Source organism: Rhinolophus ferrumequinum, chromosome 20, assembly GCF_004115265.2.
Source record: "Rhinolophus ferrumequinum isolate MPI-CBG mRhiFer1 chromosome 20, mRhiFer1_v1.p, whole genome shotgun sequence".
Classification (NCBI taxonomy): Eukaryota; Metazoa; Chordata; class Mammalia; order Chiroptera; family Rhinolophidae; genus Rhinolophus; species Rhinolophus ferrumequinum.
This window is the reverse complement of record NC_046303.1, coordinates 48,458,718-48,472,510: the sequence shown is the minus strand read 5'-3', so window position 1 is coordinate 48,472,510 and position 13,793 is coordinate 48,458,718. Positions and strand designations below refer to the sequence as shown.

At 39.2% G+C, this 13,793-nt stretch overlaps 1 pseudogene; it reads left to right on the top strand.

Moving 5' to 3' along the window:
• Positions 1 to 258: 258 nt before the first annotated feature.
• LOC117012233 (ornithine decarboxylase-like) lies at positions 259 to 1,301 on the top strand (annotated as a pseudogene).
• The last annotated feature ends 12,492 nt before the right edge of the window (positions 1,302 to 13,793 follow it).

Sequence of the window (13,793 nt, the reverse complement as noted above, 5' to 3'; positions counted from 1 at the left end):
CCACAGTAGATTAGATGAAGCAAAGGACTGAATCAGTGATTTGGAAAATAAGGTAGCAGAAAACACCCATCAGAACAGCAGAAAGAAACGAGAATAAAAAGAAATGAGGATAGTTTAAGGGGCCTTTGGGACAACACCAAATGTACCAACATTCGCATCACAGGGGTACCAGAAGGAGAAGAGAGAGAACAAGGGCTTGAGAACCTATATGAAGAAATAATGTTGGAAAAGTTCTCTAACCTGGTGAAGGAAATAGATATGTATGCTGCCAATAATGGAGTCCAGATGATGATTTCGATAGTGAAGTCGAGTTGATGAAAGTTGCCAGAGCATATCTAAGACAAAGTTGTTTTTGTGGATTGCCACTGATGATTCCAAAGCAGACTGTCATCTCAGTGTTAAATTTGACGCCACGCGCTAAACCAGCAGGCTGCTTTTGGAACAAGCAAAGAGCTAAATATTGATGTCAGTGGTGTCAGCTTACACAAGGCAAGTGGCCGTCCTGATCCTGAGACCTTCGTGCAGGCCACCTCTGATGCACACTGTATCTTTGACATGGGAGCTGGGGTTGTTTTCAACATGTATCTGCTTGATATTGGTGGTGGCTTTCCTGGATCTGAGGGTGTGAAGCTTAAATTTGAAGAGATTGCTGGTATAAGCAACCCAGCAGTGGACAAGTATTTTCTGTCAGATTTGGGAGTGACATTCATAGTGGAGCCAGGCAGATATTATGTTGCATTAGCTTTCATGCTTGCAGGTAATATCATTGCCAAAAAACTCATATTAAAGGAACAAACAGGCTTTGATGATGAAGATGAGTGAAAAAAACCTTTATGTATTACATGAATGATGCAGTATACAGATCATTTAATTGCATCCTCTATGATCATGCACACATGAGCTCCTTCTATAGAAGAGGCCCAAACCACATGAGAAGTGTTATTCATCTAGTATATGGGGACCAATATGTGATGGCCTCCATCTCACTGTGGAGCACTGTGGCTTGTCTGAGATGCACATGGGTGACTGGATGCTCTTTGAAAATATGGGTGCTTACACCATTGCTTCCACTTCTACTTTCAGTGGATTCTAGAGGCTACCTACTATGTGAGGTCAGGGCTGATGGAGCAAATCCAGAACCAGGACTTCCCACCCTAAGTGGAGGAGCAGGTGTCAGTACTCTGCCTGTGTCTTGTGCCTGGGAGAGTGAGATGAAATGCCAACCAGCAGCCTGTACTTCACTAGTTTTAATGTGTAGATGCCAATCTTGTAGCTGTTACTTGAGTGTGAGTGTGGCTTGAATTAAGAGATACAGGGGGAAAATTTAACTTAATTACTGCTCATTTTGAAATGTCTTTGTAAGTAGGGTTGGCACAGGTGGAAAGATATGGAAGACTAGAAGATGGGGTCACACTTATATGTGTTCCTATGGAAACGATTTGAATATTTGTTTTATATGGATTTTTATTCACTTTTCAAACATGCTACGAAAGAATGACCTTCAGCTGCTGAGCAAGCATTTGTAGCTTGTACATTGACAGAACAGGCCAGAAGCTTAGTGTTGTGACCTGTTTTAAAAATAAAGTATCTTGAAACAAAATCTATGGGATGCAAAAATGTAACAAAAATGGTACTGAGAGGAAAGATTGTAGCAATACAGGCCTACCTTAAGGAACAAGAAAAATTTTAAGTAAATAATCTAATCTTACACTTAAAGGAACTAGAAAAAGAAGAAGAAATTAAGCCCAAAGTCAGTAGAGGAAGGAAATAATAAAAATCAGAGTTGAAATAAATGAAATAGAGACTACAAGGCAATAGAGAAGAACAGTGAAACTAAGAATTGGTTCTTTCAAATGATAAACAAAGTTGACAAACCTCTATCTAGATTCACAAAGAAAGGAAAAGAGAAGGCTCAAATAATTAAAATTAGAAATGAAAGAGGAGAAGTTACAATAAATACCACAGAAATATAAAGGATCATAAGAGACTACTATAAATAGCTACATGCCAACAAATTAGAAAATCTAGAGAAAACTGATAAATTTTTAGAATCATACACTTTTCCATGAATCATAAAGAAGTAGAAAAATCTCAACAGACAAATCACTAGTAAGAAATTGAAACAGTCATCAAAAACCTTCCAAGGAACAAAGTCCAGGACCAGATAGCTTCACTGGTGAATTCTACTAAATATTCAAAGAAGATTCAATACATATTTTTCTCAAAATCTTCCAAAAAACTGAAGAGGAGGGAACGCTTCCCAATTCATTTTATGAGACCACCATTACCCTGATACCAAAATCAGACGAGGACAACACACACACACACACACACACACACACACACACACGCACACAATTACAGGCCTATATGTTTGATGAACATAGATGTAAAAATTCTTAATGGAATATTAGGAAACCGAATACAACAATATATTAAAAGGATTATACACCATGATCAAGCGGGATTTATTCAAGGCATGCAAGGATAGTTCAACATTCTTAACTCAATCAGCATGACACACTACATTAACAAATTGAAGGATAAAAAATCATACGATCATCTCAAGCATTTAACAAGATTCAACATCCATTTATAATAAAAACTGCCAATAAAGGGTATAGAAGGAAAGTACCTCAACATAATAAAGGCCATATATGATAAATCCACAGCTAATATCATACTCAATGGTGACAAACTGAAAGCTTGTCCTCTAAGATCAGGAACAAGACAAGGATGCCCACTCTAGCCACTATTATTCAACATAGTATGAGAAGTCCTAGCTAGAACAACCAGGCAAGAAAAGAAGTAGAAGACATCTAAATTGGAAAAGAAGAAGTAAAGCTGTCACTATTTGTGGTAGATATGATTTTATATATAGAAAATCCTAAACACTCTACCAAAAAAATCCCATAATTATAAATAATAAATAAATCCAGTAAAGTTGTAGGGTACAAAGTCAATATGCAAAAATCTGTTGCATTTCTATATACTAACAATGAAAAGTCAGAAAGAGCAATTAAAAAAACAATCCCATTTACAATTGCAACGAAAAAAATACCTAGGAATACATTTAATTAAGGAGGTGAAAGGACTGTACACTGAAAACTATAAGACATTGTGGGAAGAAGTTGAGAGAGACACAAAGAAATGTAAAGATATTCCATGCTCATGTATTAGAAGAATTAACAGGGGTGGACGGGTGGTTCAGTTGGTTAGAGCACGAGCTCTGGGCAACAGGCCTGCTGGTTCGATTCCCACATGGGCCAGCGAGCTGCACCCTCCGCAACTAGATTGAAGACAACGAGCTGCCACTGAGCTCCTGGGTGGCCAGATGGCTCAGTTGGTTGGAATGTGGGCTCTCAACCACAAGGTTGCCGGTTCGACTCCTGCAAGGGATGGTGGGCTGCACCCTCTGCAACTAACAACGGCAACTGGACCTGGAGCTGAGCTGTGCCCTCCACAACTAAGACTGAAAGGCCAACAACTTGACTTGGATGGAGCTCACGAGTCCTGGGAAAAACACACCACTGTTCCCCAATAAAAAAATGTCCTGGAAATACACACTGTTCCCCAATAAAGTCCTGTTCCCCTTCCCCAATAAAAAACCTTAAAAAAAAAAGAGAATTAACATTGTTATTAAAATGTCCATATTACCAAAAGTAATCTACAGACTTGATGCAATCCCTATAAAAATCCCAACGTTTTTCACAGAAATAGAACAAAAAAGCCTAAAATTTGTATAGAACTACAAAAGACCCCAAATAGCCAAAGTGATCCTGTGAAAAAAGAACAAATCCAGAGGTATCACACTCCCCAATTTCAAACTATACTACAAAGTTGTAGTAACCAAACCTTATGGTACTGGCAGAAAAAACAGACACATGAATCAATGGAACAGACTCTAAAGCCTAGAAATAAACCCACATATATGTGGACAACTAATTTATGACAAAGGAGTCAAGAACATACAATGGAAAAAGAAAAGTCTCTTCAATAAACGGTTTTTGGAAAAACTGGATTGCCACATGTAATAGTATGAAACTAGGCCACTATTTTATACAATACAATACACAAAAATTAACAAAAAATGGATTAAAGACTTGAATGTAAGACCTGAAACCACTAAATACATGTAGAAAACATAGGCGGTATCTCCTTGATATTGGTCTTAGTGATGTTTTTTGTGGATTTGACTCCAGTGGCAAGGGAAACAAAAGGAAAAATGAACAAATGAGACTACATCAAGCTAAAAAGCTTCTGCCCAGCAAAGGAAGCTATCAACAAAATGAAAAGGCAAACTACCGAATGGGAAAAGATATCTGCAAATCACACACTCATAAGGGGTTAATATCCAAAATATATAAAGAACTCACACATCTCAACAACAGAAAAACAAACAACTCAATTAAAAAAATGGGCAGGAGATCTGAATAGACATTTTTTCCAAAGAAGACATACATGGCCAGCAGGCACATGAAGAAATGTTCAATACCACTAATTGTTAGGGAACTGTAAATCAAAACTGCAATGAGTTATCACCTTACATCTTTAGAATGGCTATCATTAAAAAAACAAGAAATTACAAGTGTTGGCGAGGATTCAGAGAAAGGGGAACCCTTGTACACTGCTGGTGGGACTATAAATTGCTGCAGCCACTAATTTATAGTCAAAACATTATGGAGTTTCCTCAAAAAATTAAGAATAGAATTACCATATGACCCATTTGGTAAAGCTATTCCATTTCTGGATATTTACCTTAAAAATATGAAAGCATGAATTTGAAAAGATACATGCACTCCTATGTTCATTGCAGCATTATTCACAATAGCCAAGTGTGGGAACAGAGCCCCAGAAAGCAGTTTCCAGGCTCTCGGCCTCACATGGAAAGGTGCTGGCTCGGATAGTAGATGGTCATCAGCTGTGACTAGTTGGCCATCAGCTGTTACCGGTTAGCCATTAGCCACCGACATAACTGCCACGGCTAAACTAGCAAGTGTGGTGTAGTGTGGTGGTGTAGTGGCGTGGTGTGGTGGAGTGTGGATTACGGATTGCAGAGAGGCGGATTGCAGCTAGCAAGTGAGGTTGGTTGGCAAAGACAAGTGGACGGAGGGATGCAGATCGTGTGGCTTCTGCTTCCTGTGTCTCCAACCCAGCCTCCAGCGAGAATATAGTGGTATGACTCCCCTATCTATGGCTCCTGTGGGTGTTCCTTTTTGGCCTCACCATGTCCTGCATTCTTATGTGGGGAGCGGGACTAGAGATCCCGCATGACACCCTGGGTGACACCAAGACATAGAGACAACCTAAGTGTCTATCTACAGATAAATGGATAAAGATGTTGTGTATTTATATACACACATATCTATATACAATGGATACTATTCAGCCATTAAAAGGTGAAATCCTGTCATTTGTGACAACATGGATGGACCTGGAACATATAATACTAAGTGAAATAAGTCAGGTGGAAAAAGACAAATATCGTATAATTTCACTCATATGTGGAATATAAACAAAAATCAAATGAACAAACAAAAAACAAAAAGTTGTAGAGGCATACGACAGATTGGTGGCTACCAGAAAGGAAAGTGGGGTAGAGGGAGGATGAAACAGGTAAAGGGGTTCAATTGTATGGTGATGGATGGAAACCAGACCTTTGGTGGTGAGAATATAGTACCTATGAGTACAGATGTCAATTTACAGTGTTGCACACCTGAAACTTGCATAATGTAATCAATGTTACCTCAATAAAAAAATAAGTTAAAAAAAAAAGCAGGGCCAAACCTCTGTTTTTTTCCAAGTTGTTTCTTAGTATGGTTCTGGGGAAGAGACTTCTGGGTTTTGTTTTTCTCTGGCTTCTTTTACAGGTAAGATAACTTATTCTGAGTATAAAGCAGATAAGAGCAGGTTTTTAGTTCTCCATTTGCTGAGTTGTCTCATAGATTGCCAGTCCCTTGCTGGGGCTTAGAGCCACAGCTGTTTCTGGATCTGGCTTATCTTTTGCTTCACTGGTTCATTTTAGCTGTTCTCAGTGTTAATCAATAGGCATCATGGTTGTCCACGTTTATTCCAATCTCTGCCTACAAATGAAAGTTAGAATCATGTGCGATATCTCCTTTCTTTAAAAGCATAACCTTGATTTGGCAGACCCAGATAGCCACAGAGAAGAAGGGCCCAGGTTGGAGTTAAAGAGCCACTGTCACTCAAGCCCTGGCATCTTTCTGGGATTCCAGGGTGTTGCCTCTTTGTTCTCCCTCCAAGTGTCAGAAGGTAACACAACAAGGTGCCTGTGTGTGTGTGTGTGTGTATGGGGGTGGGAAAGTCAGAGGCAATGGGGCCTCCTTTAAGGTCATGGTGCACCCTGGCTAGGATCCCTGCCCCCAGGGCTGCTCAGCCAGCATTTGTAGGTAATGAGGGTAGAGAGTGGAGAATGGCTATGTGTGGCCAGGGCACTTTTGTTTTACTGTGGTTAAAATATATATAATGTACTATATTAACCTTTTTAAGTGTATAATTCAGTGGCCTTAAGTACATTCACAGTGTTGTGCAATCATTATCACTATTTCATATCCAGAACTTTTTCATCATCCCAAACTGAAATTCTGTGTTCATTAAACAATAACTCCCTATTCCCCCTTTTTCTCCAGCACCCACCATTCTACTTTCTTCCTCTATAAACTTGACCACTCTAGGTACGTCATATAAGTAGAATCATACAGTATTTTTGTTAACTGGCTTATTTCATTTAGTATAATGTCTTCAACATTCATCCTTGTGTCAGAACTTCCTTCTTTTTTAAGGCTGAATGATATTCCATTGTATGTGTGTATATCTCAGTTTGTTTATCTATTCATCTGCCGATGGACATTTGGGTTGTTTCCGTCTTTTAGTTGTGAATAATACTGTGGTGAGCATTGGTGTACAAATATTTATTTGACTCTCTGCTTTCAATTCTTTCAGGGAATTACCCAGAATTGCTGGATCATATGGTAATTCTAGTGTCCAGAGACCTGACATTGGGTCCTCATTGTGTCTAAGGATCTATTTGCTAGCAGAATGGGACAGGGGGCTGTTCTGCTATCTTAGCCTCTGGAGAATCTATGCAAATTGAGCTCACTGTGATCTACCAGTATAATGGTACCTGTGTTTCCATTGAGCATTTACTTTGTGCTAGTTTCTGTGCTGAGCAGTGTTTCTTACACTACTCTATGAGGTATGTTTGATTATCATCCCTGTTTTACAGATTAGGAAACTGAGGCATGGAAGTGTTTCATAACTTGTTTAAAGGCACACAGATTGCAAGTTCTGGGCTAGGATTTGAACCTGGAGAGCAAAACAGAGTGACCATTAAATTAGTCAGGAAGGATTGTATTTTTATCTAGGAGAAATAAACAGTTTATGTGGAATAATGATGGCAAAAATCAAAGACATAAATAAAAAGAGTTAATGTAAGAAGCCTCTATGATTTAAAAGGATCTCTGTTGGGAGCCCCCTTCCATATTTAGGTTAAAAAATTTTTTCTTAGCCTGTATTAGGGGACCTTGTATGTTGCATAGAGGAACTAGTTCTCTCTATATTTGCAAGCAGAAATCCTAGATTCTGCGTTTTGAAGGGTAACCCAATGGCCCTACAGAAAAATGTATCACTAGATGGCAGTATAAATCAAGTTTTAAAAATCCAACTACTTTCTAAATCTGTACACAGGTATCCACATTCAACCTCCTCCCCTTAGACCACTTTGCTTTTACGAAAGACCTACGTTAGTACCTGTTTCCGTGAACCGAAAGAAATCCGAAAAGAAATTTTGATTTAATGAAAAAAGGCAAAAAGCGAAAATGGCTTTCAGCGTTTGTTTTGCGGCCAGCGTGCACACTGAGCAGCGAAAGTGGCATCGCCGAGCTCCTTCCCGGGGAAACACGGTCAGCACCAAGTGGCTACAACAGCTTTGAACTGTGTCTGTGAGCATCTGCTGTATCTCAGTTTATTTTATGCATCATTAGCGAGATGTGCCCTAAGGGAATTGCTTCTTCCCTTTATGCTATTTTGGCTTAGGAAAGGTTCCATAGGACGGCTCTGCTTTTGGGTGGTAGGGGGAGGGCTAGTAAATTAAGACCTGTAGTAAATTAAGCTCTAGGAAAGCAACTTCATTATTTTTCATCACTTCATCACATGATCAGGACAACTGTATTGAATTCAAAATGGGTTTTGATCACCTAGAAGAGAATTCACAAGCTTTTACAAGTCAGAAGACCTAAAAACTGTAAAGGTTTTTACAAGGAAAAATGCTTCCAAAATTTTAGAAATTCCCGCTTAGGGGGAAGCCATAGATGTAAGTAAATGTTTAAACTTGGGGAACTGAATCAGCAAGATAACATCACATGCAGGTATTTCCAGGATTCTTTCAGTTCACCATCTTGGTTTGGCTAAGAATCAGCCTTTAGTCCATAATTGCAAATATAGCTGCCAATTTAGTCCTTGGAGGACTTCCTTTCAGGTGATGCCAGAGAAAAAGACAGTATTTAAGTGATTTGGGAGCTAGGATGGTTTGCCATCCGAGCTCCTGGGCCTATTGACTTGTGGTTGAGATAATGAAATAGATCTCTCATTAGATGGGAATTTTCAGCTTTTTATTTGAGAGTGAGTGGCAAGCAGTGAGAAGTGCGAGCATTTCCTCATCTCAGTTCATCACCGAGATTTGGCTCTCACAGGATGAATTTTAATGCTCTACCTGGTATCCTGCCCAGGAGAGAGAATTAATGTTTTATTTCAGAGAAGGCTGTACATATGTACGTGGATGCTAACTGTTCTCAAAGTGGAAAACTGACTTAGACGTAGGTTCTTTTAAAAAAGTTTGCGTAGCTATCATATGCAAATTATTAGTCTCTTCTAGGAGGATCACCAACTTCAAAGAAATGGAGTTCAGCTAATCCAAGAAACCGAAGTTTGAGGACAGAACTTTGGAAAGGCAAACTCCTACCCACAGACCACCTAGAACCCAAGTGTATCTGAAAGCCATTGTCAAAACAGGGGGTGAAGACATCTATGGTTAAAACCATCCTCTAAAACCTTATGGGCAAATCATTTAGCCTCTCTGAGCCCCAGATTTCTCATTTGTTCAATGGGCATAATAATACCTCACAGGGCAAATGATATAATGGACGTGAAAATACGTGTAAGTTACGTGGTGCTATCGAAATATTGGCTCTTACAGCTTTTATCATGTCAGCTCATGCAACCCCATTGTCACCTCCACTCCCTTCCACCCCCAGCCTTCTAGTAATGTAGACTGGAAATCTGAGCATCATCTCGCTTCTCACTCTCATGCCCCACACCCAGTCATGTCCACAACTGGAAGAGTCTCCTAAGGGCTTTCTGCTTCTAACCTAGCCTAGCATGACTCCATCCTGTTCACTGCTGAAGAAATAATCTTGTTAAAATTGCACTCTGATTATATCTTTCCCTTGCTCAAAACCTTTCAACGATTTCCCATTGCCTGCAGAATACAGTCCAAAATTATAAAGTACCTGGAATGAAAAGCCGTTAACAATCTGGCACTCCTACCTAAATAACATCAGTGAGAGGACCACACAGAAGTCTAAAGGTGTTACTGCTGACCAATGCTAGATTGGAGGATAGGTTATATAGCCACGCAGTTTTCCAAAAATTTTGCTTCCCACTCCCCCAATCTACCTTGAGAAAGTCCACCTGAGGCTTGCCTTCCTCTCTGTGGCCATTTTAAGTGGATTTTACTCAACTCGCTACCCATTCTAGCCTTCCCAAGGGTTCCTGCATTTACTCTACTGTTCCATAGCATGTTCTGCAGTGATATTTTTTTAGTTTACTCTTTGAGAGTATGCCCTTTTTATGAAAGTTAGAAACTCACAGCCTGACTCCTAAATGTGTTTTTTTTTTTCTCAATAAACATTTATTTTTACCCAAAGAGGGGATGGGGATTTATTTAATCAAAATAAAGATAAGCAAGAAAGGACTACAACTAAATGTGGTTTTGACTCAGTGTTGGACGGCACTGTTGAACAATGTACCAACTTATTGGACAATTAATATTATAAAAAATTGTCTTGTCTTGAGAAACTAGAAAAGCTAGCCACCCTAATCTCTCAGATCCAATTGGCTACAATTGACTTCTTGCAAAGGTTGTCTATCTCCACCTCCTCAATTTCAACGCTTTCCCCCTAATTCACTGCTTATATTTCCACTACTTCACAAGACTGTTCTTGTCGAAATCACCAGTAGCCTCTGTAACTGTCCAATCCAGTGGTCTTTTCTCTTCTTTTGTCTTACTTGGCCTTTCAGCAGTATTTGACACTTAATTGCTTTCCACTTCTTCAAGTACTTTTTTTTTTCTGGTCTCCATAACGCTCCATTTCCTAGGTTCCTCTAAGTCTCCTTTGCTGGCTCACAGTGGTCTTTGCTTGGCCTGTGGTCTTGTTCTGTGTTTGTATATTCTTCCTAAATGCTCACATCCAGTCTTCAAACTTTAAAAGCTATCTATTTACTATGTCTGTGAAATTTGGGTTTCTAGCCTGGACTTCTCCCTAGAATTCCACACATCTACATCTCACTGACTATCTAACTTGACATCTCTTGAATTTCTAATAAGTAATTTGAATTTAAATTTCACAAAAAGATTTTTTGGATTTCCATCTCCCAAACGCCCCACTCCTCCTCCTCTTCCTGTCTCAGTAAATGGCACCACCATCCACTCTCAGAGTTAAAATCGGTAGCTCTCTTTCCCTCATCTTCCACATTCAATCCATCAGTAAGTCTCCTATTCTAAAAACACATATCTGTAGTGGATGCTGTGAGGTGCTCCCCAGAGCCTCTTCGGGACCAGAGCACTTACCTCCCCAGCTGCTGGATGTGCTGCCATCTCACAGTCCTCTGCCTTCTCTGGAAATGGCCCTCAGCTGAAGAGTGCCACCACACCCAAGATCACACCCACTTCCTGCGGGCAAGCAACCCACATACAGTGACAGATGCTTGAGGCCCGACCCCCTCAGGTAACGCAGAACAACTCTGAGAAGGTATCCCAGCTTCTGGGCTCCTTGTGGGGTCAGCCTAGGCCTTCCCCGGCTGAGACTGCATCACAGCCTTCTGTCCACCTGCTTCTTTCCTTTCCCCTTAACTTCCCGTGCACAGGTGTTGACCCTGAGAGCACTGCATAATAAACTTATTCACGGTGATCTTTATCAGAGTCCGCTTCCCAGAAATCCAACCCATAACACTCTCCAAACTGATCCATCGCTTTCCATCTCCACTCTAGTTGAAGCCACCTCCTTCCCTCACCTTGCAATAGCCTCCCCCCAGTCTTCCTGCTTCTACTCTGAACCTTACCGTCTCTTTTCCTCATAATTGTCAGTTTTCTTTTTAAATATTTAATTATTTTTTCCTAATTTCAGTGGACAAAATTTGATATATATATATAATTTAGGAAGCATGAAACAAGTGAACCTATGAATCATCATCTCAATGAAGATATGGAACTATTGAAGTTGCCTGTATACTTTTCCTTGATTACAGTCCCTCCCTACTCCCCGGAAGTAACCACAATGTTGAGATTGGTTTTTATCATTCTTTTCCTTCTTATCTTTATAGTATTACCATATATGTATTTATCACTAAACAATACATAGTTTAGTTTTACTAGCTTTTGAGACTTTTGAAAATGAAGCCATAGTGAATCTGCTGCAACTTGTTTTTTTCCCCACTCAACATTATCTGTATCTAATATAATCATTTATGTTGGTGTTTGTAACTTAGATTTATTCATTTCCATGCTTATAGTAGTATTATATTAATTGAAAAGTAAATTGTGAATAATCCACAATTTATTTATCTATTTTCTGTGATGAATATTTGTGTTTTCCATTTTTGTACATGTGTTTGGTCCTTATGGCCAAGAATTTCTCCAGCATATATGTACCTAGGAGTAGAATCGATGAATTTAGTGTATGCAATTGTTCAATTTTGCAAGGATGCCAAATTGTTTTTCAAAGTGATTATACGAAATTTTACTCTTACCAACCATAATAAGAAACCCACTGCTGCACAACCGTACTAATGCTTAATATTGTTAGATTTTTAATTTATGCCAATAAAATGAATATTATCATTGTGCAATTGACATTTTTTGATTAGTAATGTAGTTGAGTTTTCATGTTTGCCATTTGTGTTTCCTTGTCTGTTAAATTCCTGTATGTATCTTTTGCTCATTTCCCCTATTTTCTTTTGGGGGGGGCTTTTAGGAAATTGATTTTTAAGGGTTCTTTATATACTGTGTATTGTTATCCTTTGTCAGTAATATATTTAGCAAATACCTTCTCCCAATTTGTGGCTTTAATTTTCTTTATAGAATATTTTGAAGAACAGAAGTTTTTATTTTAATGTAGTTGAATTTATCAGTTATTTCCTTTATGATTTTATGTTTTGTTCAATAAATCCTTCCCTTTTCTGAGATTATCTGTATTTTCTTCTAAAAGTTAAAATTTTGCCTTTCACAGTTAAGTTCTTAATTCATCCCATGTGGGTTTCTGTGTACAATGTGAGTCAGATGTCTAATTTCCTTTTTTCCCAAGTGGTAACTGAAGAACTATGAAGGGGCAAAGATTTTATTCTACTTGCAAACTAAGAAGCTGGCCTGCCACAGTCTCATGGATCCTGGCAGAACATGAGACTCCTGGGTCAGAGACAAAGAGCTTTACTACTCATGGCACAGCAAGCGGCAGCACGTTGGTTCCCCTTGCCACATTCCCAGAGGGCTGGGTGATACCTGCATTGCGCTGGGTTACATTGCAGGAGAGAGGGACACTGAGTTTAGGGAACCTAAATCTTTTATAATAGGCACGCGCCCATTATAAGCCTGAACTTGCCCCACAGGGATACATTATTTTTATTACAGAACAATGAACAAACTTACTCTTTTCTCTGGAGGGAGGCCCTGTCTCTATCTTCCCAGGCTGTTTGCTATACAAAGAATCTTGGAAAGATAGTCTGGAATGAAAGCAGTCAGTGTTCCTGCTGGCAAGATGAGCAGAAACATGAGAGTCTCATATTTTGTTGAGCTTAATTGGTGAGATATATGCTAGAGGTGGTTTCTTCCAGACAAGATCCTGTGTTTGTATCTGCTAGCTATCGGGCCCTAGCAAGCTATTTAATCTCTTGGTTTGCAGTCTCTTTGATCATATGGAGCATATAAAATTGAATTCTAGACTTGAGGGAGCCAGGTCCATGGATTAAAAATATCAGGGGTGACTATCCTTCTTTTTCTTTCATCCCCCCTCCCCCATCTAGAACTACTGTGGAAATAAGAGTTCTTGATAGACTTTGTTTGCTAGCATGAATATTTTTTCTGGGCTACCTTGTCTAAAGTTGCGACCTTCTTCAAGTGTCCTGGTTTAGAGTGGGATTCTCAAATTGAGCTCATCCAGTTCCAATGGCCCAAGGCTTAGTCTCCCATTCCCTGCTCTGCTATATGGATTTGCCTTCAGGCAATCCCAATTTTTGCATTTGCTTACACTTCACACTCAGTTTTTAGTTTCTTCTTCTTCTTTTTTTTTTTTTTAAATACCTTTGGGATTTCTCTTATTATTTTGCAAGCTAAGTTATGTATTAAAAAATTAAGCTCACTGCAATCTATCCAAGAGCTGGTAGTACTGTATAAGGAAGACTTTTTAGAGTATCTAGTGCTTACTGTTACAAGTAGAAGCCAAGTAATCTTTTAAAAATGTAACATAGTTTGCATCACTCTTCTCTTAAGGCCCTCAAATGGC